At 35.0% G+C, this 27811-nt stretch overlaps 1 protein-coding gene and 1 long non-coding RNA gene across 2 annotated transcripts in view; one reads left to right on the forward strand and one right to left on the reverse strand.

Moving 5' to 3' along the window:
- Positions 1–4251: 4251 nt before the first annotated feature.
- The window catches only part of LOC135076815 (uncharacterized), a 50213-nt gene continuing 26653 nt past the window's right edge, over positions 4252–27811 (forward strand). Inside the window, exon 1 of the mRNA XM_063971263.1 lies at positions 4252–4380. The gene's annotated coding sequence lies outside the window, so the exon portion shown is untranslated. The remainder of the gene's footprint in view (positions 4381–27811) is intronic.
- LOC135076478 (uncharacterized) lies at positions 23947–25468 on the reverse strand. The gene is made up of 2 exons (XR_010258266.1): positions 24676–25468; positions 23947–24426 (listed from the first exon to the last, which is right to left on the reverse strand). It is a non-coding gene; the product is annotated as an uncharacterized LOC135076478 (long non-coding RNA).

A 27811-nucleotide genomic window follows, 5' to 3' on the forward strand; every position in this document is an offset into this window, starting at 1 on the left:
AATCTATAAATTAAACAATTATCTTATAATTTCTCTTGTATTTTTGTGTTCTCCTTCGAATTCTCATAAGTTTTCATTTATGTCCTGATAATGTTACTTTCATTTTGAGTTGAGTAGAAAGTAAATTTTTAAACCCATTTTTCATAATAAATACCATATTTTCCAGACAGATCTATTTGCACCACAAGTATAATTTAATTTCGTAGTCGCTAAAAGGATGAGTCTTTTAAAGAAATCGTTTTTTTCAATCCTCAATACTCTTAGTTTTATCCACGTTTGAACGACTGAGTATTTTTTCAGCTAGCGTTTCTATTATTAATGTAGATAGCATTCAGCCTCTAGGTCTTGAACCGAGCTTCAAGTACTTCGTCTATTTGAATTTCAAATCGAATTCAAACAATAATATTGTTCTTCTCTTTGAGTCCAGTTTGTTAATAGGGTAGTTTAAGTAATTGGTGAAGTAGTAGTAGGGAAAACTAGAATAAAGTACTGTGTATGTACGAAACTTAAGGACATAGCGAAGAAATAACGATCTCGAATCGAAATCGAATGTAATTTTGTCTACAGGTACTAACATAATTCAGTCTACTCGTATTTTCACTAAATTTTACAATCTCTCGCTTACTCTACATTCGCACAATTCCAAATCAATGTAAAATTCAATCGGAAGAATAAATTAATAGCAATAAAATCTTGTCAAGTTTATATGGTTATAATAAAATTGACCACATTTTAACACCTTCGCTAGTAAAATTATTCAATACTTTCGTTTGGATTTTAAAAGATTTTGTTGGAATATAAAATAGTAAGAAAAGTTTTGTACCATTTAACTGTAAAGATTTGACGTTCGCACATTATTACGATCACACTTTTATATGAAAAATGCTACCTTGGATAGCGAAACGATCTAGATTTCCTGAACAAAAGTATTTTTCGAAGCTCAGATAAAATTATCTATAGATTTCCTGAACACTATAATCCGGGCCTTTTCAAGGCGAGAGTGAATAGGCACTTACAGGGCAGATATGTACCATCCTAGACTGCATCTACATCATTGCATGATTGCGGTCAAATACCTGCCTTGTCTTGCATAAAAAAAAGATAGATTTTATTTTACACATTACAAAATAAGCTACCTACTCTTATTTGCAGTATTAATGATATAGTGATAGCACATTATTGTTCTGACTGTCACCTATTACAGCTACCGTGTTAAGTTTGATGTGTCTATTTCTGATTCATACTACGAGTATAATTTATTATTAGATGATACATGTAAGATATGCCATAGACGTCTCTTGCTCTATTTATAGTGGGAAATAATACTTCCAAACAACTCTTATGAATATAAAATTAAATGTCCGAATGAAAAATCATTTAATTTTATGTATCAACTGAGAATTATATTTTGTCCGCTGAAAGATAAGATCTACCATAGACGTCTCTTGCTCTATTTTAATGGAAAATAATACCCCATACAAGTCTTATGAATAAATGTTCGAATGAAAAATAATTTAATTTGATGTATCAACTGAGAACCATTTGTCCGCTTGTGACAACAAGATCCTATTACTGTCAGCATCCGACTCATCTAAAGATGCGATTATTCAGATGTTGGCAGATTGCATTTAGCGCCAGGGCTGTCACAAGTCTGAATAGAGATGGACACCATAATTATGCTGGGTCTGCAGATAGCATAATTTTTATTCATTTTTATTATTGTGATAAGAGTATTTTACCATACTAAAACATAAATGCAGCCACATGGAGGGCAGATAACATAAAGGTATACAATAATAATAATTATTATGTCCTCTAGGTTCTCTGGAAGAGAAAGCATTTTTGAGGCACACAAGACAAGAAAAGAAAGAAAATAATCCTTTCTTTTCTTTCTGGTCTTGTGTAGTGTACAGTAAAGTGTTATATATCTATTTATGTCTCTATTTTCAGCAGTGAAAGTCGTTTTTAAAAATGATATTATAATTGACCAACACGTGAGAAATATTTTATATCACTTTTTGGGAACGGGTAATCCGACAGAGCTCAAAGTCTTTTTTTATACGTTTTTAAATTGACTATCCTAGTTACTCCCTGAAGAGTTGAGAACACTGACACAGATCGCGGTAGCATTATACATTTATCCGATCATAAAACGATCTATCACTCCTTTGTGAAGTCATGAATCTTGAATCAATTTCTGTTTAAAATCATCCTGAATTCAATTAATGTTTGGATGAAATCTATCTAATTCTTGAAACGTTAGTATGACTTGCGGAGGAAAAAAAACTTATTTATTGTACGTTGTAAATAGGTACTTGAGCTCTAAGATCAGCACTTTAGTGACTTATTTTTTATTTATGCGACCATTTGGGGTAACACATATACCCACTTTTCCTTAATTTCAACAAGTATGTAATCTATAGGTACGTTTAATATCACATTTTCCTCTATGCCATATGGCATATTGATGCCACGCTAAACAATAATAAATATAGCTTTAGTTAACCTTCAAAACTTACGTGCTTAATAAAAATATTTGTTATCGATCTTAATCATTGCCTTTAGGCAACACAAAAATGTCAATCAGTAATTTGATACGTCGAGATAAAAATTGTGAATAAATAATTACTTGTCACAAATGAATCTTCTTTGGCGGCACCGCAGAATGGCGGATCATGATTGTGAAGATAGAATTAAAAGGTTGAATGAAACGGTAAGGGCGCTTTCATATGGAAGCTTAGGGCGGAGCGTGAAGACGGGCTTTCAGCGGACACAAACTCGTAAGTACAGGACTATTTATTGTCATGTTTGTAGATATATTTTTTCAGCACGTTAAGTTTGTTTTCGGATGTATCTTTAAATTTTTATTATGTAACTAATAGTAATTTAATTACGCTGGTTCCGCCACTCTGTACGTAGTAGCCGCCGAAATGAGCTTGATAGGGACTTTTCGAATGGAGACTGAACTTTTGAATGAACTTTTACATCTTTTAAGAAATAAAATGCGTATTGAAAAGCTCTCGAAAAAGTGGATTTTGTTCTGCTTTTGACTTTGTGAGGCTTTGAAAAATAACTTCCTTCGTATTTTTATCCTTTTAGTACTAAATAATACTTTTTTCTTTCTTCGTATCGCCTAGATATTCGCTCTAAGCTCCTCTGCGTGAACATAGCTTTATTCGATAAGAGTTCATTGAAAGCCCTGTTGACAATGACGTCTCCATTTGAGGCACAATACGGCGATTAACGCGATACTAATGATGCGTGAAGACTCGTGGTGAACTTGTGGGTCGGAGCTTTTGGATTCTGAGTCTTGATAGTTTGTTTTACTTAAGTATTTGCTTCGTTTGTTAAAATCGATGAGCAAAGATAGAAAAAATCATTTTTTTTTTAATTTTGTTGACTATATCGAGTGTGAGTCAAAGCGGTTTTATTTTGTTTGTAAGAAAGTGCAATTTGATATTATTTCATCATCATCGTCAGGTCATATAATGATCTCCACTGGAGCAGGACGACCCTCTCTAATTTATCAGGAGCAAATGAAGGATGTTCCTTTAAATTCAAATTCAAATATTTATTTGCACAACTTTGGGTAAACATAGTGGTATTTAAACTACCTTATCTACTTTTTTGAGCCGTGTGGTGACGGCAGAGTAGAATACATTTGTCACCAACCCCTACTCTTCCCGCGGGTGTCGTAAGAGGCGACTTAGGGACTACACATCAAACAGAGAATGGGCAGCAGCGCTCTCTAAAAAACATCAATCTTTTAAACTGCGATCTCCAACCCGCCTGCCAAGCGTGGAGATTATGGCAAAACCCTCCACTATAGTGGAGGAGGCTCATAGTCCAGCAGTGGACTGTAAAGGGCTGTTGATGATGATGATGATGATCTACTTTTTTAATGTAACTTTAATTGATGAATGGTGAACGAACTATCAAGCAAATTGCCTTATCTGCCTCACCTTTAACATTCGAAAAGGAGATCCACGAAAAACTTTTTCAGCGCCCCAAAAAGTGAAACGAAAGTCCAAAAAGGTGGGTGACCTGTTATCAACCTATCACGCCAATTAGAATGATCCATCGCATAACACCGTCAAAGCGCGTGTAATCTTCGCCTTACGAGCCCATTCATCATCGCGCAAGCTCAATCGGCTAAATTCGGTATGTATGTAGGCAGACTTTCTCCCGGTGAAACGGTGTGGGGAGACGCGACCTTGTTGAGGGAGGCTGGCACCTGCGCACCGCCACTTGTCACTCCGACGGCGCGCGCGCACCGCGTCTGTGAACGCTCGTGAACATTTGACAACTGTGATTGTGTGAACTGTGACTGTGCGGACGTTGCGGTGCCGGCTTTTGTTTTTATCGTTCGGTGATCAGTTGGTGAGTGATTGGATTAATTAATTATAATTAAGTTTTTTTAAGGATTTAAGGTAATTGTTTAAGTATTAGGACCAGAAACTCGTGTCTTCTTCATAAACTAAATTATTATTACTTATTTTTATTACACTAAAAAAATTACTACCCTAAAGGATAAGATATTTAAAAGGCTAATCCAAATACGTAAAAGTAATGTCATGGAATCTACTTTTTCAAAGAACAATCCTTAATAATTAATTTGATAAATTATTAATCTTAATGAATGATTAATGATAAGAGAAGTTATTTACAAGGACAAGGACTTCGTAAATTACCGAATCATTGTTTACAAAACAGTGCCTCAAAACGTACATTACACCGATCACTACACAAAATTTCACTTTCTCATTTCGAAAAGCGATACATCATCAACATAAAATGTGTGTCAGGAATCGTACACAGCCTCAGCGCCCAAGTGGGTCACGAATATGCGCACGCGCCCCTAGCCGCATGTGCGTCTTATCCAGTTGAGTTAAGTGTTGTTTTGCAACAATCTAGTCCGGTGGGTTGTCGACTGTACCCATGCGTTAGGCTTGACAGGTGTTTATGAAAAATACGCTCTTTTTAGAGTTCCGCAATTAGATTTTGCACTTCGTAGTCCAGTATCACGCAAAGAAAAAAAAACTTTTAAATTTTTCTTTGCGCGTTACTATGGAAAAGCTCGACAGTTTGATAATGAAAAGTTTACATGATTTATTAAATTACACTAATCATTCAAAGAGTATGTTCTCGAAATATTGTCATTGTGTAAGTTTTAATAAAAGTTTTTAATATCTTCTGTTTACTGTAATGTTATCATAGCGACTTAGGCCCAGTTTTTTGATTCATGGTTAAAATAACTAATTGTTAAATTTAGCTACTAATGGTTTAATATTAACAAAATGTAAACTAATAGTTAAAAAATGTACTAAAAGTCAACCTAACCATTGTTCGAAAAACATTTTTTTCTGATATTTAACCACTTGTCACATGACATCTGTCAAATTTGACTATTGGTTATTTTAACTACGAATCAAAAAACTGGGCCTTAGTATACCAAGTAAAATATATCATAAGGATAAAATAGTCCGTCGTCTAACACCTACCTTGAATAAAAACCTTTTTTTGAACTTGTCAGTTTATTTAACTTTCGCGGGCTACCAAAATCGTTATCGCGGTCTATCTGTAAGAAAAAATCCTGAAAATCCTCAAAAAGTTTTGTCTAATCTAAACCATAACTATGATAGCTTGAAATAAAATGATTGTACGGAACACGAGTTGCGCGGGAGTGCCTCACGCCCGGTCACTTTTTACTATCATAACATTGAGCGGTCGTTTTTTAAATCGCCATGCCAATAACATGCCGCTAATTCCACGCGGCCATTGACTTTCACTTTGTATTTAGATGATAAGCCTATAGTAGAGACGAGTCAATTATAAAGATATAAAAGTTATTAACCACCTTTTAAGGCACACTAAAGTTTCTCTCGTAAGGAAAAATCATTCAAAATGATGTAGGTTAATCATTAAAATTCTTTGAATTGTTACAAAATGATTTGTTAGTTAAAAGTTAAATAAACATTTACTTTATACTTATAATTACGAAGATACAAACTTAACTTTCCTTACCTTATGGAATTAACTTACTGAAATAATCGCTGATATCTCTGAAAGCTCTTATAAACAACTCACTGGCCAAAAACCTTGCTTATTTCTTATTACGCTTAACAGCAAAATAGTACCAAAAGCGCGTCAAGTTTAACCAAAAGTTTAAACTTTATCATACCGAAATGTCAAGCTTAATATGCACTCTGTACAATGCCAAGTTTACGATGCGCACGCGCCGTTCGCGCCCATTGCGTCAACGAGCCATTGACTTAGCGCCCTGACGTTGACATTCGTGCTTTTGACCTTAACTTTGTGACCTCCGTACAGTCAGCAAAGAATTTTAGACATTTCTATTGGTTTTTGAACCCTGTATTATGCTCATTTTGTGAATTATAGCCACGATAGCCGAACGGTGAAGGGGTCGGAGTGGCCGACTCGAGATCCGAGGAACGCAGGTTCAAATCCCAACGCCGCTCGACTATTGTGGTGAGCCCACTCGTAACACAAGCTTATTTAGCTTAACACGAGGGGCTAATGGGACTATTAGTAATTTGGGCAATACAAATTGCTAATAATCTTTTTAAAGAAAAAAAAAGAAAGGAAACATTCAGGGAAAGTGTTCTTTTGTTACACAAGTGAATTTGTAAAGTATTTTTTGCGCTTACATTTCAAAAATAATCTAGTTAAATATTGTTACCAAGCTACGAGTATAACACAAAGTTTGTGAACTGCCCTTGTTAGTGTTGTTGCGTACATTGCTTTATAGTCGTTAAAACTTTCGCGTCCTTTTTGGGCGGGCGGATATACAGGGTGGAAATGATAAGTGATTTCACTCGATTATTTCTAAACTATACATGATATCGAAAAACTGATTACTGATCCTGAAAGTGCTTCACAGGTTCTATTCAACGATACCAATTATAGGTAACAAAATAAATTTGATCTATCCGAAAATTTGAGGCTTCCAGCTTCTATACTTTAGTACAGATTCAGGATTGATGGGATATAATCGTAATATCAAGATTAGTTTAGTACAAAGTAGGTAGGTACTTTTTACTGTAACTAACAATCGGAAAGTTACACGTTAATCTAACCATTTCAATTCCAATTACACGGTCAATCTATCAATATTAAACGCCATTACGATAAATTTTACGGCATTTAGTCATCTTTATCAGTGTTAAATGAGGGTAAATATTAAATTACTTAAATTTGAAACGGATGTAATAGTACATACCTTACAGGTAGGTACATGAGGTATTTTTCTTTTTATAACTCTAAATCTACTTGTTTAATTTACTAACGAAATGAATGACACCTACCACCTACCCATATAATTTCTGTAAGCTTAGTACGTTTTATTTTTTAAATACCTTAATTTTAAGTATAATAATGTAAGTTTAAGCTATTAGACGAAACATAAAGTCTCGAAAACTAACATACACATTACATAGATTAGCCTTCAATATTTAAACCAAGAAATGCTGCCTATTCTTGAATGTAGAGTCGTGCTTAGTCATTTCATTAAACGAGCAAGCGGCTATCACAACTTCTAGGTTTGCCTATAATATTATCTTATAATTAATCGCTAGAATCATATTTACAAAACAATACAAAGTTCCCCCATCTCATTTCTGTAGAGTCAAGACGTCTGACAGCCGGAGATAAGCTCTACAGTGAAGTCATATATTTGTCAACTACAAACTCTCTTGTGCCATTCGAAAACAGGGCTGTCACTGTTATCTGACGTGCTATAATGTACAGCGCTGAACTTCCAAAGATTGAACGTATAAAGTTTATTATTTGTGATTGTCCCTTTTGTCTAATGTACAATGAAGAGTATCTGTCTAACTTTATTCATATGTCTCAAGTTTCAAACAATCACATATTTTCAATTTTGTATTGACACAATTCACCAGGTAGCTGTAATATAACTAAGATATTTTATTATATTCAACCAAACCTTAATTAACAGAGAAGCACAAAATCAAAAATTGGTTTAAGGGTCAGCCATTAAACCAATTCTTGATTTTGTGCTTCTAGTGTTATTATTTATATTGACTAGTGCAACCTTATTATTCTTTTTCTGAAACAATACTTCTCAATAGCGAAGCTGACGTGAGTATTTGCGGCATTTGCGGCTTTTCGGTTTTCTTTTGTTTTATTTTAGTATATCATCACAGACTCAAATGAACATTGAAGGCCTGGGATCCGCGCTACTATAAAATATTATCGAGGTATTTTTTTGATTTTATACGATACATACCTATTTTAGCACAATACCTATACGTTTGTAGTCTAAAATAATCGTTAATATTTTATCGTGACGCACTTCCTAGCTCATGTTTCCCAAAATGATATACACAGTACTACAGAGGGCACGTTTAGAAGTTAAGAGATGTGATTAAAAATAGCGAATCAATTAAAAATCGATTATTTTTTATTTCATTGTCAGTAAAGATTGCCAGCCCTACAGTTCGTCCCGGCGGTAAACAGGAAACAGCGTCGGCATTCGCGTAATCATCTAATCGTTCCGTTAATAGGTGAAACTCATCTCCGTTATATGAATCAGGTGATCAGGACCACCGTTTTTTGTTCAGCTCTCTCCAATTAACGAAAGATTGATGAAGAAAAATTGTTTATTGAACCCATCGGTTGAGAATTCGAGATCACTTATCGATGTGTGATTGATGATTGTGTGCGTAAACAGCGTGGATTACACTGGTAATATGAAATAATAAAGTTAAAAATGTTAAAATCCAGTGATTTTTAATGGGCAGAATTCTGTTATTGCCTAGTTTCTTTAAACGAGTCAGTAGTTTCTATTAATGTTATTTTACTAGAGCCAAGCAAATTAATTGAAACAAAAACGGTTCAACGACCATGCTTTACTCGTGATCACTTTATGTAATCGATAGTTATAATTTTTTATTAACATAAATTGCGAGAACAATTAATTTTGGAGGCATGACTATGGATGAAATTTACTGTAAAACTGAATGGATTTGAAATTGTAAGCGATAACCAAATTAATTACTGCAGACTTTAATGCAAATATATTTTATTTTCGCGTTAATTTACCATAATCATTTTATAGACAGTTATAATTTTAATGTTTCAAAGAAAGTTCTGCTGAAAGTTTTTACACGGTCATTTTACGGGTATTTTAATATTCAATTTAATTTAATCGTATAGCAATTGAATTATATTGATCTATGTGTTCAGCCTACATGTATGGCATGAACATTTGAACAATGATAAACTTATATAATGTCACATTAATTTTAGTAGAGACTTTGATAGAGACAACGAGAATGTTGCCCAAGGCACTTAGATTATTTGTCACTTACACTAGAAAACAAACGATGTAAATAACTTAATAACTACCCACGGTAATTAGGCAATCAGATTCTTTTATTTCTGTTTTATTACTCGAATAAGCATCTCATTAAGGTTAATAAAATTTCAAATCAAAGATGCCCTTGTCTATTATCCCAATATCGGTCCTAATTTTGGGTCAAAGAATATCTAGAATATCTTATTTAAGGGTGACATAATTACTCTAATTATGTAGCTGATTTTATAGGTAAGTAATCAGTTGATTTAATACGATTCATCATTACACTTTTTCTCTGAAATAAAAACTGGAAACTGTAAAATTTCTGAGATCAATCTCACTGGTTTTCATCTTACAAGCACGTTCCGCATTCACTGCGAAAAATTTTTACCGATTTGTCCCTTACGACCGTATTCAGCCTTGGGGATTGGCGTGAACATCGTCACAATCCAATAATTTTTTCACCAAGAACAGAGATTTTCCTCAAAACGTTCTCGAGTTTTTACCAGAATTTCCTACGCTGCTTAGCATGCATTGTTACTAAAGCAATTCAAGAAGTTAAACTTTCATCCATTCAGATCATTAGTAATACAACTTCCTGACCGTGGGAATTTGTATGGTAATTAATATCTTTGGCGATGGGAACCCTTTGTTCGTGGTTTTTGAGGCTGTAAAATGGAAAGTAGTTTGACTACATGCCTAAGTTTATGTTGGGTAGGTTAGTGTCTCGGTGGGTAGAGCTACCGCGGCTTTTAACTTATTTTAGTATGTAGTTAAGTGGCTAGCTCGTTATTTTAATTGAATTAGACTTGGTAATTTGAAAATAATTAAATACCGGCCAATTTCATTTCAAGCTACGCAATGAGTTCTGGAATTGTTCGTCACAATGAGTATAATGAAGGAAAGGAACCCTGAAAAGGTAACCCAATTAGCGTGATATTAATTACATGATAATAGTATTTTAATGATGATCCTCCCACTTTGGAAAATGAATGTTAAATGGATTTGCATACTTTTATTGTTAACGATTCTTAGAGAAATACCTTCCTAGTTATAATATTTTTGCTTAAATACAAGTAGGTACCTCCAACCATGCTTTATTTTCAAAATTTGAAAAACACAATCACTGCATTACGATTTTTTCATGTCTGTCCAGTTGTAGAAAAGTGTCACAACTGAAAATATGCAATTTATGGTCTAGCAAGATGGCAAAGTTCAAGAATCCCGACGTTCAGGTTGCGAGCTTAGATTTACAAGCCAAACGGAACTGCGGAGAAAGTCAGGGTCAGGCAGATGACTAGCCAGCCACAATATCGGTGTTAATAGATTATGTTTATAGGCGAAGAACCTTATATACATGTATAAAAAGCCGATTCTGTGCCGCCGCTGTATTAATGACTGTGTAGTACTTTTGGTTAAGGTATTTAAACAAGGGGGAATTAATTAAGGAAGTTAATTAGGTTCATCATTTCTGTCGTAATTTTTACTTATTTTATATCATTTTTATTTATATTCCAATGGTCATGGAGCTAAAAATTTGAAAGTTTGACTTGTACCATTATTCTTTTAACTCGTATTTTCATTATCTTTGTCGAAGCAAAATTATAAACCGATTTCCTTTCACGCCATGATGAAATAAACTACCATAAATAAATCTCCGGCTTATTATTGGCTATCTTCAAAATCCCGGCCAATCGCCGGACCAAAAAGTCCGTTCAAATTAAGTCGTCTGATTTCGCTCGGGGCCCGGGGCGCTGTAGAAAGCTAAACAAAAATGAACGCGAAACGACAAAACAACTTGACGGCGGTGCCTGACGAAAATGAGCCAGTTTATTCGGTTATAAGTTACATTTATAATGTAAAATATGTTATGTAAATCAATAACCTAATTATTACTACTCTTAGGCTGAGTTGCACCATCTTATTTTGACTTTAACAAACGTCAAAAATTTGTCAAACTCCATACAAAAAGCACCGGTTATTGTGAAAGATACGGTCAAAGTAAGTTGGTGCAACTCAGCCTTAGGTAATTTCTGTTCCATTAATGTAATTAGATAATTATGCCAAAATTGTAAATATTGTGCAATAAAGTTTTAAAATTTCATAAATAAAATTCATGATTGTGGATTATTTTAAAGCGTATAGTAGGATTTAGTCATAAAGTCATTCTTAAAATAAAGCATTATTTAGCATGTTGACATTCTTATCGACGTTACCTTACAACATAAGTTAGTGTATGTAAAACTGTTTAAAACATTGTATCGTTTAAGACTTAAAATTCACAAATAAGTCACAAAAAATTAAGCTAAGAAAAATCACAGACCCGACTGATATCTCGCGACTGCACTGTCACTTCATCACATGGCCCCGCTAATAAGTTGTCTATGTTGTCAGATAAATTAATTGGAGTGGAACTCTTTGATCAGCCATACAATATTAAGCCGAGATAAGTCCCATCGACTTATGTCCACGATGTCATGTAAGAAAATACGACCCGGATTTGAATGGAGAGAATGGACATCCGTGAGGTCTATCGAAGTGGACGTCATTTTTGAAACTGGTGTTTTTCTTTTTTGAATCTGTCAATCACAAGGCATTTGAAATTAGTGGCCAGTAACAATTTTGTCTTGGAAATGTAACTGAAACAATCTTTATGGACCGGTTTAAGTTTACTAGTTAATTCGAAACAATTGAATGTGAAATAAACAATGAAATGACGTCTAATATGTGCAATTAAATTGCTTAATTGATTTCGCTACAATATCTCATAATTTATGTTTTATGCGCTATATCAATTTTATTGATGTTTTACACGTAAGAGTACAAATAAATATTCTTCAAAAGCATTTTGATTTGGAAAAAAACGGAACTCGTACCAAACGAGACTTAACTTGGCTTTTAATGTTTATATCACGTTCCAAATAAGAACTGACTTATCAAGACCAAATTAAGTTGTAGCACAGAATACTAATAGTAAATTCTGGTCTAGATGGAACGTGACGAGACGGTAGAGCTTATCTATACCGAATGGGTTGTTCGAGGGAAAATGTAACTGTTGTAACGCTCTGCATAATTTACCCATTTTTGAGCTGTGAATTTCATACTAAGAAGGCTATTTGGATTTTGATAAAATAAGTTAGTAAGGTACGATAATGATCTTAGTTTAACAACTTGTCTTTCGTGTAACTTTGCAAGGATAATTTCTCGTTCTCTTACCAACTTTTTTAGCTCTTGTATTGTATATTGCCTGTATGAGTAGAGTCTAAAAATGCTTGAGCATGAACTAAGTACCAGTTATTATTTTAATAAAGCTTTGCCCGTTTTCACCATCAATCCCTAATTTTTAAGCGACCCCTATCTATGGTAAAACAAAACAGAAATTTTGTTTTCATAGGGGTCACTTAAAATTAGGGAATGAAGATGAAAATGGGCATAAGTCCCTAAGTGACAGAGTTAAACAGGTGTAAGCTTAATAATTGATGAAAATCAATGCCTTCAAATTAATTAACACCTACCTGCCTACCTTAAGATAATTATAATTAATCCCCGCCACCGCTCCACGGTAATTTCGTTATCGTTGACATCTGTCAAATTACCGTACATAATTCCAGCGTGCTCAGCGCTAAATACCTGCTAATGCGAGCACTTTCACTGTCACTGCTCGAGATTCAGCAAACCAGTTCAGCTCCGGAAGTGTCGAAACAGCCTTGGATACGATTGTTGCGTCAATTGAACAAGGTCGGGGGTTTAGCGGTAACTCAATGAGTGTTATTGTTATTGACAATTCAATGGCACAGTGGCATCTTGGGTGCATTGGATATCAGTTTGATTCCCGGTAGAGTCAATTTAGAAAGAAAGTTTTGATAACTATTGGCTCGTAGTTGGGTATGCCGTTTTATGCCCATCAATAGATTCTGACTATGCAAGATTTATTGTGGTGGGAACTGGGAACAAAAGGTTTGTGCATTAATTATTATAAGTTTTTATTATGTCCTACTACTACTCTACATTTTTATTCCATATGATATGGTATGTTTGTCTTCTCACTTTCACTTATTTTAGCTTTTGGTTTTGTCGATCCGAAGATAGAAGCTTACAGAGTGGCATAACTGTTGTTTTGTCATGTCATTTACCTACTTTGGCAAGGTCAAATTGTTAGCGGTCACTGCACGTGTCATTCAAGACTAAACTTAGTTGTTTGTTTGTAATTTTTCAATGGATCTTCTCTTGTTTTTGAATGTTGCTAGTTTTATACATAACAAGGCCTTATACAAAAAAGGCAGAAAACGTATAAAAAATAAGATTCTTTGACGTCACGAATACCATAAGGGAAATTATAATAACAATGATCTTCTTATCTTCGCTCAAAATATTTTTATTCAACTTTGATTTGGTGGCTTAATGCACATTCTATCAAAGGACGCATTTTACAATAATTTAGATAAAAAGGGACAACCACAATTACTACAAACTCAACGTAATTATAATATTGCCGTTAGGCATGGACAAATCCCATGCATTACGGCTTCGGCTATGATTTTTACAGCTGTCAATTTTCCGTCGGCACTTAACACCATAAAAGAACCTTCAATAGTCAATTTAAGTCGCGTGACTCAGCTCTATCGTTCTGAATGAGCTTTAGAAATAAAAGACAATTTAGTTGTTAAAAGATTTCGACGGCTAAAGTATTTTACTAACCAAGCCAACTCTATCAATCTTGTTATCTTTTGGTTAAGAGGTATTTTAAAGTTTATCAAGGTTTAAAAAAAATTTCTTTTTGGACTCTTATACTTACTCAATCAGCTATTTGGTTTTTGACATTTACTTATTATCAGTCTTCACGTTATTTTTACTATACGAGTATTGGTAGGTTATACCATCGCGTTAACACTGAGAAAGCTTGCTATCTACCATAGGCATAAGTTAAAAAGAACTGAAAAAATTGTCAACAATATCTATACAATTATGCAAAAATCTTCTTAAAATATTATCTAAATTGACATACTTAATTTGCCCCACCAGGAAGCACGACACCAAAACAAGGGATTCGGGGAAACCAAGTCCAAAGAGAGAATTAACATAATAAAACATCCCCAAAGTATTTATAATTCCCAGTACTTAAACGTAAAGAAATAATTTAAGCTAAGTTACAAACATTTTCCTTATTAGAAACGCCCTGAGAATAATTTGCATTAACTTCACTAATTTGCATGTTATATGAATTAGCGTTAGTTTACTTGAAAACAGAAACGAAGCAATTTTCCCACAGTACCTATTGACAGCTTGAAGTTGTGACAAAAAGAATGACTAAAGAAGTACTAGGGATGTGGTAGGTACTTCGACATTTTCGGATACGATAAGGGCTTACAGAAAAGTTGACATATTTCAAACGCCAATACGTGTCGGAAATAGTTTTTTTAAAGATTATTAGTAATTTATTATTTCACAAATTACTAATAGTCTTGTTAGCCCCTCGTGATAAGCTAAATAAGCTGAGGCCATCGTGGCTTCAAAACTCTAGTACCTTCTCAAAGAAGTTATAAGACATAATTTTTCGTAAGTAGTTAAATAATAACCCGTTGATGTGGTTGACGGGACGGAACCACATTATTAATTTCATCCAGATCTTCTCACCAATTAAACACCTCTAATTATTCAAGTTAGTTGTGTTTAGAATTGAGTTATGTTTCCGATTTTGATCCAATTCGAGTTCACATCTCTTCACAGCCCTACAAACGTTTCATCGTTTACTTAGCTCCAGCGAAAGTTTGTTGCTAATTGACATTAACAAACTACCTTTTGTTGTCTTTTTATCTTTTTGTTACTTGATCGACACCTTCACTATGCAGTGTGAACATAATGATGGACAAAAAGTTGATCTTATTGTTTAAATTATGTTGTTTAAGATGTGATAAAAGCCTGACATAATCCAGTCGAATAACAAGTTTAATTTTAGTACATATTATTAAGTACCTATCAGCCTGAAAACTAAAGGCCAAAGAGCAGAAGAAATAAAGATAAAATCGCTGAAAAGAATTTTACATGAATGTCATTTACCTAAATAGTTCAATAAAAAAATACCTTAACAAAGGAAAAAAAGAGCAAATCCTAATGAAAGGTACCTACCTAAATTAATGGAAACGTTACCCTGCTGCGTTCCATCATACATTCCATTTTGAAACACAAAGGAGTTCCAAATTATGAATGGTGGAATTCGTAACATACCGTCATAGCGCTGACGACCCGGGACATTGTACATTATTAAACGTATTCCAGGGAACTAAGTTTGTTTTCTAACAGAAGTAATATACATTTTTTGTTTTTATACTTTAGTATATTAGAATCTGTCTACTCTCTGATTAGTATCATGTATGCCGAAAGGCATTAGGTCCGCCTTATGAACACCGTTCTATGTGCATATAAGTTTAAAATAAATATGTAGTATAAAGTACTCCTCCACTTAGTTCAGTCAATCACTAGTACACTCTTGAATTATCGTCATTGTAATTCGTTCATGGTATAAGTAGGTAGGTATGTATTGTATTCAATGAGTATGAACATAATTAAGTAAGACACTCTTTTATTTAATCACACTAATATTATAAAGACGAAAGTTTGTGAGTGTGAATGATTGTTACTTCTTCACGTCTCGGCTGGAGCGATTTTAATAAAATTTGGTACCTATGGAGTTAGCTAGCACCCTGGATTAACACATAGGCTACGTTACGGCGGGTAACAGCGCGGGGCACAGCTAGTATAGTCTAATTTTAGACAGCGTATTTTATTTATCCTTCAATAGAGACTAAAAGATAGATTACAGCCTTTTTACTGCGCCGCTTGACCCATTTCTCACGACCGTCGACTGTCGACCGTATTAAGATTTCCCGATCTAAAATTTAAAATATTTTGTCATTTTCAACGTATACGAAAGCGGCTAAATATTTCAAATGGTATCACACTGCACTATGCTGAAAATTATTTAACTTTAGAGTGTAGTATTCAACGCGTTAATTCGTGACCCAGACAAATTCACATGGTTTGTATATTTTGTGCATGTTTAATTTGCATACCTACATATTTAATATATATTTTATTGAATATCATGAGTTCGTAACACTTTGGCACCACGAACTTTAACTAAATATTAATAGTCCTATACAAAAAGTCAAAACGGACCTTAAACACGTCTTTAAAATTTCATATTTCCGTACTAAATGTCAATTTAAACAAGTGTTCAACGCCGGTTTAACTTTTTGTGATAAGCCCATACATTTAGGCTGTTATACTCAAAGTAGAGGCGCATAATCCTTCAGCTGGGAGGAGTTTATTGCCAAAATAAACTTGGTAAGACTTCTTTATATTGGTTTTTTATTTTCCTTTCATAGGCTCGAAATGGACGTAGTAAATACATTTTATGTTATTAAGGCTACATAATCGTATGTTTTAGAGGTAATGAACTGGGGATACGATTTTGAAAGTTATTTTATCAGAAGAAAGTTACGAGAAGTACTTAGATGTTTAATAAATTAATAAAATAAGTACTAATTAGGTACAGACTGTAGGGTGGTTACTCGCATTTTCAGACATCGTGTAGTAGGTATACAGTTTTCACTGATATCACTTTAATATCTACCTATACGGGAAAGGTGTACACACAAAGATTTATAACCTTCATGAAGCTTCAATAATTTATAACTACAAGTTTGCGAAAATTTCACTTACACCCACATCTTAAGAGCAAAGGCCACCCGAAATGGGTCATTCAGTATCAATCAATTTCATCTGTGTATCATTTTTCCCACGCTAATTCACGCGAACGTTCGCCGAGCAATTTATTATGCTCATATTTCAGTGTTCGATACGTGAACGCGCGAGCTCCGATCGCCCAATCGATTATCTGCGTGTTGAACCGGACGAGTGAGCTTTGAAAGCTCGCTTTAAGATATAATGTCGATATCGATATAAAATAATAAAGTATTAAGTTTAATAGGTAGTCCTGCCACTTGACCAGAATTTTGTACATTAATTTTACAAGAGTTTTTCTGAATCATTAAGTACTTTTCAATAAGTTGCTATTAGGGTGGCTTTTTGTTTAAGAATGTTAGGCACGTGTGAGCCAATGACTCACGTTTTAGATTAGAAATAAAACATAATCCTTGTTAGTAGTTAGTAGAAAAACCTTCAGACGTTAGGTAGTAGTTTCGATTTCGTGTTGATATTTTTCCTGAATAAAAGGTTTTAAAAATTCGATACACACGTCATGTCAATCAGTCGTGCGCACAAAGCAAGCTTTGATTTGTGCCTGCCCAATAGTTTTTGTCTGGGTGCACGTGCAACTGAGCGAGCTTTTAAAAGCTGTAACAGTGCGCCAGTACAATACGTTATTTAATACCATCGGACTGTATTTGATATTTTGTATGAAAGGCAACGTAAAGTTCTGTCAGGAAAAGCCTTTTATTTTAATCATGTTTAAACATGGAGTCGTTGATAAACGAAAACGATTTAATGTTGTGCCGTAATTAAACGTTGTAGTACACGATACAAAATTACACCATTCCCAAAGTGTCGTGACTGAGCTTAATCGATATAGATCTCCGCTCGTTTTGTCCGCGTTCATCAGTTTTAACACCGCACGCTGCGTACGCACCCGAGCATGTATTGACAGCGAGCTTTCATAGTGTTGGGGGCAGGTATCGATATTTTTCAGTTAAGGAATTCGTTATAATATGTTGTGTTATTACTCCCTTAGGTACTTTATCACTTTTTCTTTCTAAAATGATATTCATTTTAATTATTGCAACTTAAGATTTTTTTATTGTTTATATTTTTCACAAGAAACTTATGGACATAATATGCTGTCTAAAATCTTACTGTGAAAGGTTAAGCTTTGTAATTTGTCATTATAACTAAGATACGGTATATTTGATGACAAGTTAGTTCAATTTTCAATGGTCCACACATATAAAATAGCAAGATGCAACTTATCTGGTCCAATAAATTTCCATTTGTCAGCTATCACAATTTTGATTAGATACTTGTACAAGCCAAGAAACTGGTTTGATTAGTGCTTGTGCTAATGAATAAGAAACTCGCACTTCTTTCCGAATCGCTGCTCACGCTTCCCGAATCGCAGCTCATTAACACTTATCGATATCGGCAAATTGCACCCGCATCGATACATCGTATCTCTAATTAACCGGTGAAAGTCATCGGCCGACTGACCACAATCCGGCACCCAAGATTTGGTGGTTCAATTCTACTTTCGTTTTTGACTACTCTTACTTATGATTTATTTTTCACATTAAATATAATATGTATCGATAGAATGTAACCAATTTTTGACACTCTACATTTGGTAGCAGTTAAATTTGGTAGTAGATTGTGCAATCGGTTTACCAAATCAAGACTGAAAAAGCTTTTAAACAAAAAGGGCTGTTGTATCAGTAATTCAGAACAATGTACCGTGGCTGGGTATTTTGCAGGATTACAGATTTTTATCTAAATGAATGAAAGAGCAACCCCATTTATTTCGAGGCACTTAGACACGTTCCAAATTATTACAGTGCCCTTAACACCAAATAAAGACAACAAATCTGCTGGTAATGGAAAAAAATTAGTTGTTAGGCTGAACAAGGCAGGTATTTGACCGCAACCGCACCTGATATTAAGTGAGATGCAGTCTAGGATGGTAGGTACTTATCTGCCCTGTAAGTGCCTATTTACTCGCCTTAAAACGGCCCGGATTGTCAGCCGTTTATTATAATATTATTTTATTGTCGCTTATGTAAACCAAGTGTACCAAGTGTTATCAATAACAAGATACTATTTGTCAATCTCAGGAAGCTAAAGATATTTGTAACTATTATTCACATGGAGCAAGCCCGTTATAATATCCGTTCCTACGAGCTCATACGTCAATACGTGATAGATTGGATGCGGAAATCTATTCGTCTCGTGCAGTTTGTATATGACAAACACATACACTCGAAAAACATAACCCTCCTTCTGGCGCAGTCGGGTAAAAAATGTAAATCATGTTTCTTAGTGAAGATATTTGGGATTTTATCATTCATTACGGTACACCATAAAAAGAAAATGTTGTAGTACCTACTTACTGTAGTGAATAACGACAGCATAATTATTTTGCGCTTTTTTTTTCAAATAGGTACCTACATAGTTCTTTATGTAGCGGCTGTTACCTATATTACAAGATAAAAGGATTATTTTTTAGAACTGAACTTAACTTTAACTTAATCACTAATTATACACTTTTACTGCACGAACACTTGCATCAAAACTGTTCTAAAAATAATCCCATCTCGTTTGCATAGTTAATTTATCCTCATTCCTCGCGATCGCGGCCAAAAGACCAGTTTCCATGTTTCAATATTAATAAAAAGTAGAAAACAGTGGTGACTTGTTGACTAGTCGACTAGTCCGACTGTTTGTGGGCCACCGGGTCCGCAATGTGGGTTTACGAGGCGCGACTTCCCACAGTGGGTGCCGCATTGTCTCGTACAATTAAAACTAACTGTCAACGTTTCCTAGGATCGTATGTGAATGAAGCTGCAACCATTCGGTCATGAGAGTGAAGTTTTGCAAACAATAAGTAATAAGGGCTACGTTTCTTTGCGACGGGAACGATATTAAACTGTTTGAGATTCGAGATCTTGAAAATGTTGCTATTGCAAAGTTTTCTTCCAGTGTAAGATGGTAAGGAGATAAAATTGCGAGATTCTCCTCTTTTTATGAATTAGACAGTTTATATTGTTCTTGAGTGGCGACCACGAGCTGGAAGACGTAGCGTGGGCAGGCTTCCGACTAGGTGGACCGACGATCTGGTGAAGGTCGCGGGAGGTGCCTGGATGCGAGCGGCGCAGGACCGGTCTTTGTGGAAATCCTTGGGGGAGGCCTTTGTCCAGCAGTGGACGTCTTTCGGCTGAAACGAACGAATATTGTATGTAGTTCTACTAAGAAAATCATAAAGTCGTTTTTGTTTAGGTAAAGAAACAATAGGCTTACCTACCGGTGGACCGACGATCTGGTGAAGGCGCGGCAAGTTCCTGGATGCGGGCAGCGCAGGACCGGTCATTATGGAAATCCTTGAGAGGGACTCGTCATTTGGCTGAAACGAATGAACGAAAAAATTTTATTCCTACTCATAAAATTACAAACTTGCAAGTTCTCTTCTATCAATTGCTGATATTAACTGTATGAAACTAACTGAGAGGCTTTATTTTAAAATTCAATCTTGTGAAATTTGACAAAATGCATTATTCGAGAAACATGAGTAACTTTATTACAGCGTAGAACGTAGAAAGTCTATAAAATTTTGGTAAAAAAAGCTCTTAACATGATTTGACATTTTGTCGAGCCCAATTTTGCGGTCGAATGACATCAAAGTTAAATAAAACGCCGCTTCAGCTCACGGCAATTGAGTAAGGTTACCGAAAGCTCATAAAAAATTATGCAGTAAAAGTTCACTGAAAGCAAAAGTTTGGGGTCGTTGACCCCAGTCACGAATCGTAATTTAGATTGAACGGTGAATTCGTGCGTTTTCTCTTTCCATTGAAATCAATCTTATTCCTTTTGTCCTATGGCTAAACTGACAAGTAAAAATGACCGGGGTTATTTTGACTTTTGACTCTTATGAGATAACGTTGGTATTTAAACAGCTGCAAAGCAAAACTCAAAAGTAGATGATGGTTGATTGTATGTACAAGATATCTCTGTATTGTATGAATAGTTTGTAGGACACCATGAGAACATTCAAATAGCCCTGTAGATGTGTGAAATAACTCTCTCCAAGCCATTCGCACCTTATGGAGGAATACTTAACTGTTTGATATCAATACTGCCTGTTAAGTGTTATACGCATTTTCCTCAAAAAAAGATCTTGTTATGTCTATGTTATTTCAATCATGACCAATTTTCCCTGGTAGTTCCTATTTTGTAATTTTTTTTTAATAAAAATGTGTGACTGACGTAAAAGGAAAATGTTCAGTAAGTTGGTTTTTATATGAATCAGTAAACACGTAACTGGGTATTATTCTTAACATTAATCTCATTACTGCTTTGTTACAATAAATAAGTTCTGAAAAGCTCAAGAAACTTGCTAACTATCTACTCAAAAAACTTATTCCCGCCACCGCCACCGCGTGGCCTATAAACCAGCAGACTAGTCTACACCTCAGCCATTGTGCGCGTATCATTCACGCAGTATCTGGTCCGGGCGTTGCCCTAAGCTGCGCGCGCGCAGAAAACGAGAGTAACCCGCGACAATACAAGCTTAGGCTATCATTATGCTGATCACTTTTGCTTAGGTGTTACGCTAATGTATGGGTACCTAAGCTATGTGGGTAATTAAAGTGGTTATAGTTTCGCTTTTAATAGTGCATTTAAAAAAATACTAATTTATCACTGGCCAAAGGACAATGTTCGTTCTCCATACATTGTTCGCCTAAGAACCAACAATTTTGACATATTACTACCCGAAAGCGAAATAATACGATTCTGTGTGTAAGAACAATGATTCCTGATGGACACTTGCCATAAAATTAATGATTAAGAATATTAAATTACAGCGATTTTATAATATGTCGTTTATGACAACATGGCGTCTAATGTATTGTGTGAATGTATGAACACCGATTCGCGAAAAATGTTTTGTATTGTCGTCACGCCGAGTCGCAGCCAAATAGTATAAAATAATAGAACAAGTTTTAGAAATACAACTCGGCATTCCACTTTCATAATATGCCCACATATTGCACGTAAATAAACAACATGAATCGTAGGTTGTTTCCACCCTTGTCATCTGACACATGAAATAAACTCCTATTGTATTATAGATATCGAAGCCGAATCGTATATAATAATAGAATGGGTTTTGGAGATCACTCGGGGTTCCACTTTTATAAAATACCTACATATTGCATAAAAATAACACGAATCATGAGTTTTCTTTTCACCATTTACATCTGACACGAGATAACAAACTCCTATCTCCATGACAACCGTCGTAGTCTATGCCAAAGACTACAATATTTTAAGCAAGAAGTTTCAAACCTTAGCGGCTACAGTAACCCCTGGGCCACATACATCGTGACATTCGGTCGACACCGGAACGAAGTCTTGCGATTATGCAAAAAAGCACCGTATTCTAGTGCGGCTATATCACGTTCAACCGGGGTTTTAATTCGACTAAAGTCCTGACTAAAGACTGGAAGAAAATACGCCGCATTGTATGAGTTCGTGTTCGTTAAAGCGGCTTCAGATCTAGAGCCTACATAGTTTTCTTTCCAATAATATCCGAAGGTACCGCTGCATGATCTTTACAACAAAAACGGCAATAGTTATTAAGGTGCCAAAATTATATGATTACTTTGGCACGGTATTATACACGTTCGAAGATTTGTCATTTTCATTCATTTCATCATCATCATCATCATTTCAGCCACAGGACGTCCACTACTGAACATAGGCCTCCCCCAATGACTTCCACATCGCACGGTTGGTAGCGGCCTGCATCCAGCGCCTTCCCGCTACCTTTATCAGGTCGTCGGTCCACCTTGTGGGTGGACGTCCCACGCTGCGTTTTCATTCATTTATTATTTTCTTAAAGTGCCGGAAAAAAAATAGTTTCTAGCTGTCCCAGCAACTTCGTCAATAAAAAGTTGTCTTGTCTTATCTTTAAAATCGTAATATTAATTTCTGAAGGTATCCTGTTTGACACCTAATAATATTATTTGACATAGCTGGCTCGGCGAATTTCGGCAAATTAATTTTGACATTGCAAAATATGACTTTTGATAGGTTTATCATAGAATTCGGCGGGGATATTCGGGGGGTTTATCATAGAAGTTCGAAAAATGGCGGAACAAGATCTTATAATAATGCAAGGCTGAAGCTGTAACGCGCGTGCTCCTACGTGTAATCCGGCGAGTATACAATAAATAGTAATGTCTGGTAAATAGTGGTAATACGTATCGTTCGTTCGTTCGTTTCAGCCGAAAAGACGTCCACTGCTGGACAAACGCCTCCTGCAAGGATTTCCACGAAGACCGATCCTGCACCGCTCGCATACAGGCACCTCCCGCGACCTTCACCAGATCGGTCCACCTAGTGGGAGGCCTGCCCACGCTACGTCTTTCGGCTCGTGGTCGCCACTCAAGAACTTTCCTGCCCCAGCGGCCATCAGCTCTACGAGCTATCCCGTCTATGTCTATATGCGCTACGATTACAGGGTATCATTTTGTATAGTCGCAAGACTTCACTCCGCTGCTGTCAAATCAATGTCGCATAATTTTATCGCAATGTGTGTGGCCCTTGGCCAAATCACAGAAGCCTATGCGAAGAAAGAGCACTTGAATGACAATGAAAATCAGGGTTACCATTTTATAAGATCTCCTCACTATTGAGGGTAACAAAGTAACAATAATCTAGCCATTAATTACATTTATTACCTATATGAGAAAGTAAAGCAACATGCGGTTTTATTTTAATTTGTAAAATATTTGTAACAGTTTGTTCTGTTTAGTTTTACAACAGTATTGCTGTTTAAGCTGTCACTGTGAAGCTTTGGGAAAATAAATAAATAGAAAAAATATTAACATAAATATTTATTTAAGTTTTTATGTTCATTATCATAATAAATGCCAATTTAAGTTACACTGTGTGACAGTCTTTGACACTAAACAAACTCTTCAGCTTAATAATACCTACCTACAGGGCGTTTTTATAGTTACTCTTGCTGATGAAACAAGAAGGGTTGATTCTACTACTGAAATACAACTACTTTTCTTACAGGACCAATATCAAATTCTCAAAAAAATTCACATCCTCGTGATGGTGATAATTTCTATGGAGGGGTTTTTTTTTTATATTCGGTCTCTTGGGATAAGTTATTCCATTTGAGCAGTAGAATTAATCCTTTTTATTTGATCACATATAAAAATAACACAAGTGTTTAGGAAAACTTCTTCTTTGGTATGGTATCACCACGGAGTTATAATGGTGGCAACTGTATCACTGACTTGTAACTTTCAAACAGTATGAATAATAAGGGCTCCACATTGGTTTTCTTTCTGAAAAAAGGCTTTCACTTTTAGTACTAACCCTTTAGCACTATTTCATTGAAATAAAAATACAATAAACGCACAGAAGACTGAAATTGAGTCAACTGACGTGACATTTATAATTTGTTGACATTATGACAGTTTGACAAGACTAGGGATTGAAAAAGTTTTAGTTGAAAAAGTAAAATGACAATTTATTAAAACGATTCACAAGGATATAATCGATTAAAAATATTTATAAAATGTTCTGATACTTGCCTGTAGCCATTATCCAATCCTGGTTTCTACTGAAAAACTACCTCGTGGCAAGATTTTAATAAAATAATAAAATCTTTATCTTCTCTTTCACAATCTATAAAAGTTCATTTGGTCTATTATTATACATGTGCTATGAATGAGGGTTTTCGCGATTGAAAAATCCGCGAGATGGCAATACGTAGACGCGAGGTCCAAATGCTGCATGATTGGATTTTTCAATCGCGAAAACCCTCATTGGCATAGATTATGAGAGACTGGCAACTATACTAGGTTGATATAGGTATGTTTCTCTCACTTCAACTGGCATTGGATTCAACATCGGATTCTGACACTTTTACAGTTATGATACCATGAATTATCAGTTTATGGTCCTAATTATTTTTATTTTATTTACGACCTTCGACCAGTTGGACACTTTAGATAACTTCTTGTAATAGTGTCAATATCTTTTTAGCTTTTAACGCAAATCTAGTCTTCAAAGCAATTTAATCGATTTATTTATTTTTTCAAAATCGATATTTTATTGTCTATGATGGCCGCAGGAACATCACTATACATGGACTCCCAGCAATAAAGTACGGTAATGCCTCGTACAGATTTTATCGGCAAAAATTATGGAACTTGATAGGTTTTAGACCATGCCAAGCACCAAAACGTCCGGAAGTTGTAATAGTATTATAGAATAAACGTTAAAAGACTTATTTATTTAATTTTTCAATGCTTAAGTGTCCATTAGAATGAAAGGGTGCTTAATGTATTAAAAAAAATAGAAAATAATTATGATGGGTTCATGTTTTTGGGCGGTTTTTTAGGCGATTTCTGACAATGTCCTTTCAGGCCAAAATAGGCTGTCCTTGGATTTATTATAACCTGAAAGGTGTAGGATAAACTGAATTGGCCTAACTAGGACAAACTAAGTAAATTATTCTGGCCAGTAACATGATTAAAGTTTGAAAGTTCATTAATTTTATTAAAAAGCGCTTTTACACGTTCAAGTATGTATAAGTTTAACCCTACCAATATCAAGTAGTAGCCCTTCAAGCCCCGTGATTCGAGACAATAGAAATCAATTGTTACGCGGTCCTATGCGACCGCTTGGGGTTTGATGGGCTAGTACGTTAATATTATTTCCACTACATACAAGTAATGAACACCCACAAAATAATACTCTTTTAAAAGTTTGTTCGTTCGTTTCAGCCGAAAGACGTCCACTGCTGGACATAGGCCTCCCCCAAGGATTTCCACAAAGACCGGTCCTGCGCCGCTCGCATACAGGCACCTTTTCTTTTAAAAGTAAAGAACTTTTAATCATTCTGATTTCTACACGGGCAGTATTGTCAAATTATAATGATTAAGCATGTGAGTAACTGATTTATTAAATTAACATTTTCTTCTAACTGTTATTGTTACTATAATGAGTCACTACAGTCATAAAAATATCGCCGACAAAATAGTATTCATAAAATGATAAAACAAAATATCAGTATTTTTCGTTTGTGTGAAATAAAACTCTACCGCAACAATTTAAGACTCATTTTTCAGATACACATCTCTGTTTACACTTTCACCTCTGACGGTTTGAGGATTCTGTGAACACGAGGACGCGTGTCAAACTGTCACGTTCTCTAATGTCAATGTCATTGACACTTGGATGTTAAAATAAAAGTTTGCTCGTGAACTTAACTATGCATAACCAAGTAGTTGTAGAAAATAAAAACAAAAGTAAGTAGATTTCTCGAAAGTCCTTTCAAAGTTCAGTATTGATTTAAGCCTAGGATTGGTTGAATTTCCATACAGACTAAAAACTTAAGTAAGTAATAGATTCACGCCCGTATTCACAAACGATGCTTGCCTATGTGAAGCAGCAAATCGAAGGCCCAGCGTTAAATGGAGCTCTGTGATTGGTTCGTGTGTCACGCGCACTGAGACCTCAAAGTAATGTTTGTGAATACGGGCGTCAAATTTGATAATAAACATGTATAAGCATTTTTCAGAATTCTGTAACCTAACTGAAACTGAAACTATTCTTACTGTTTATAAAACTAAAGAAACTGAGTTTTTTTTATTAAAATTATTTCTTGTTTGTAATTTCATTCATAAAATAAGGTTATTCCAACATGCTGCGATTTCTTTATGCAAATGTTTGTATTTAGTTATCCCAATTAACCGGCCAAGCTTTATTTGTTCACAGACTATAAAACAACCGTGTAAATTGCAAATTCATCTTAAATACTGTATTCTCAATTCCGAACCGATGTTATCAGAGTCGAAAGAATATGAACTGTAAATTTTGGTGTGCAGGGTCTGAAATCGCCTGGTTCAGTTATAATAGATTTGTTCCGCTGCGCTGGGCAAGTGGGCAACCTGAATTTATTATTCTGGTTATCAGTCAAACAATTTATTACAACAATACAACGTATCTCTTCTGGTGCTATGACATATAAATTCAGTTCTTTTCATACAGTAGTGTACCAATAGAGCTTTTACGATCTTCTCTTGGTGGTGTTCATGGCCGTTCAGCTATGGTGTTCGAATCCCCATTGGGACCGATCTTAGTGTGACAAGTATTGGATTTTACACATTTGAATACCTATTGTGGTAGCTAAAATTACTCCATGAGAATATTTACAAAGCTTTAGACATTTCGCGGGATGTTTACGGTCTTCCCCATACTATACACTATTTGAATGGCTGTATAGATTTATCTGCGCTTTTGAATATCAAATACCTGCATAAGTATGGGATAGATGAAGACAATTTAAAGTACTTATTATATGAAGTACTAAATATTAAAATATTTATAAGAAAGGTTTTTTTTAGATAAGAGAACAATCAAGTAATATTGACTTAGTGCTTATATTTATCATTAGATAGGCACATAATCTAAAACCTAAAAGTTACTTAGAAATAAATGGCCGATAACATCTACTAATCATACCAGCTACGAATAAATCTGTTTCCGATGAAGGGCTGCGCCCGAATCGGGTCAAGTCCGCAGTGAAAGTACTCCGGCGCATATTCGTGAGACTCATCGTGACTTTGATCTTTGATACCAAAACCATTCAACCTTATGCAATGGCAACAGAGATGAAATTTGAACAAGATGATCAAGTACACGAAGTAATGAGCGACTTAA

The sequence above is a fragment of the Ostrinia nubilalis genome, chromosome 12, assembly GCF_963855985.1.
Source record: "Ostrinia nubilalis chromosome 12, ilOstNubi1.1, whole genome shotgun sequence".
Classification (NCBI taxonomy): Eukaryota; Metazoa; Arthropoda; class Insecta; order Lepidoptera; family Crambidae; genus Ostrinia; species Ostrinia nubilalis.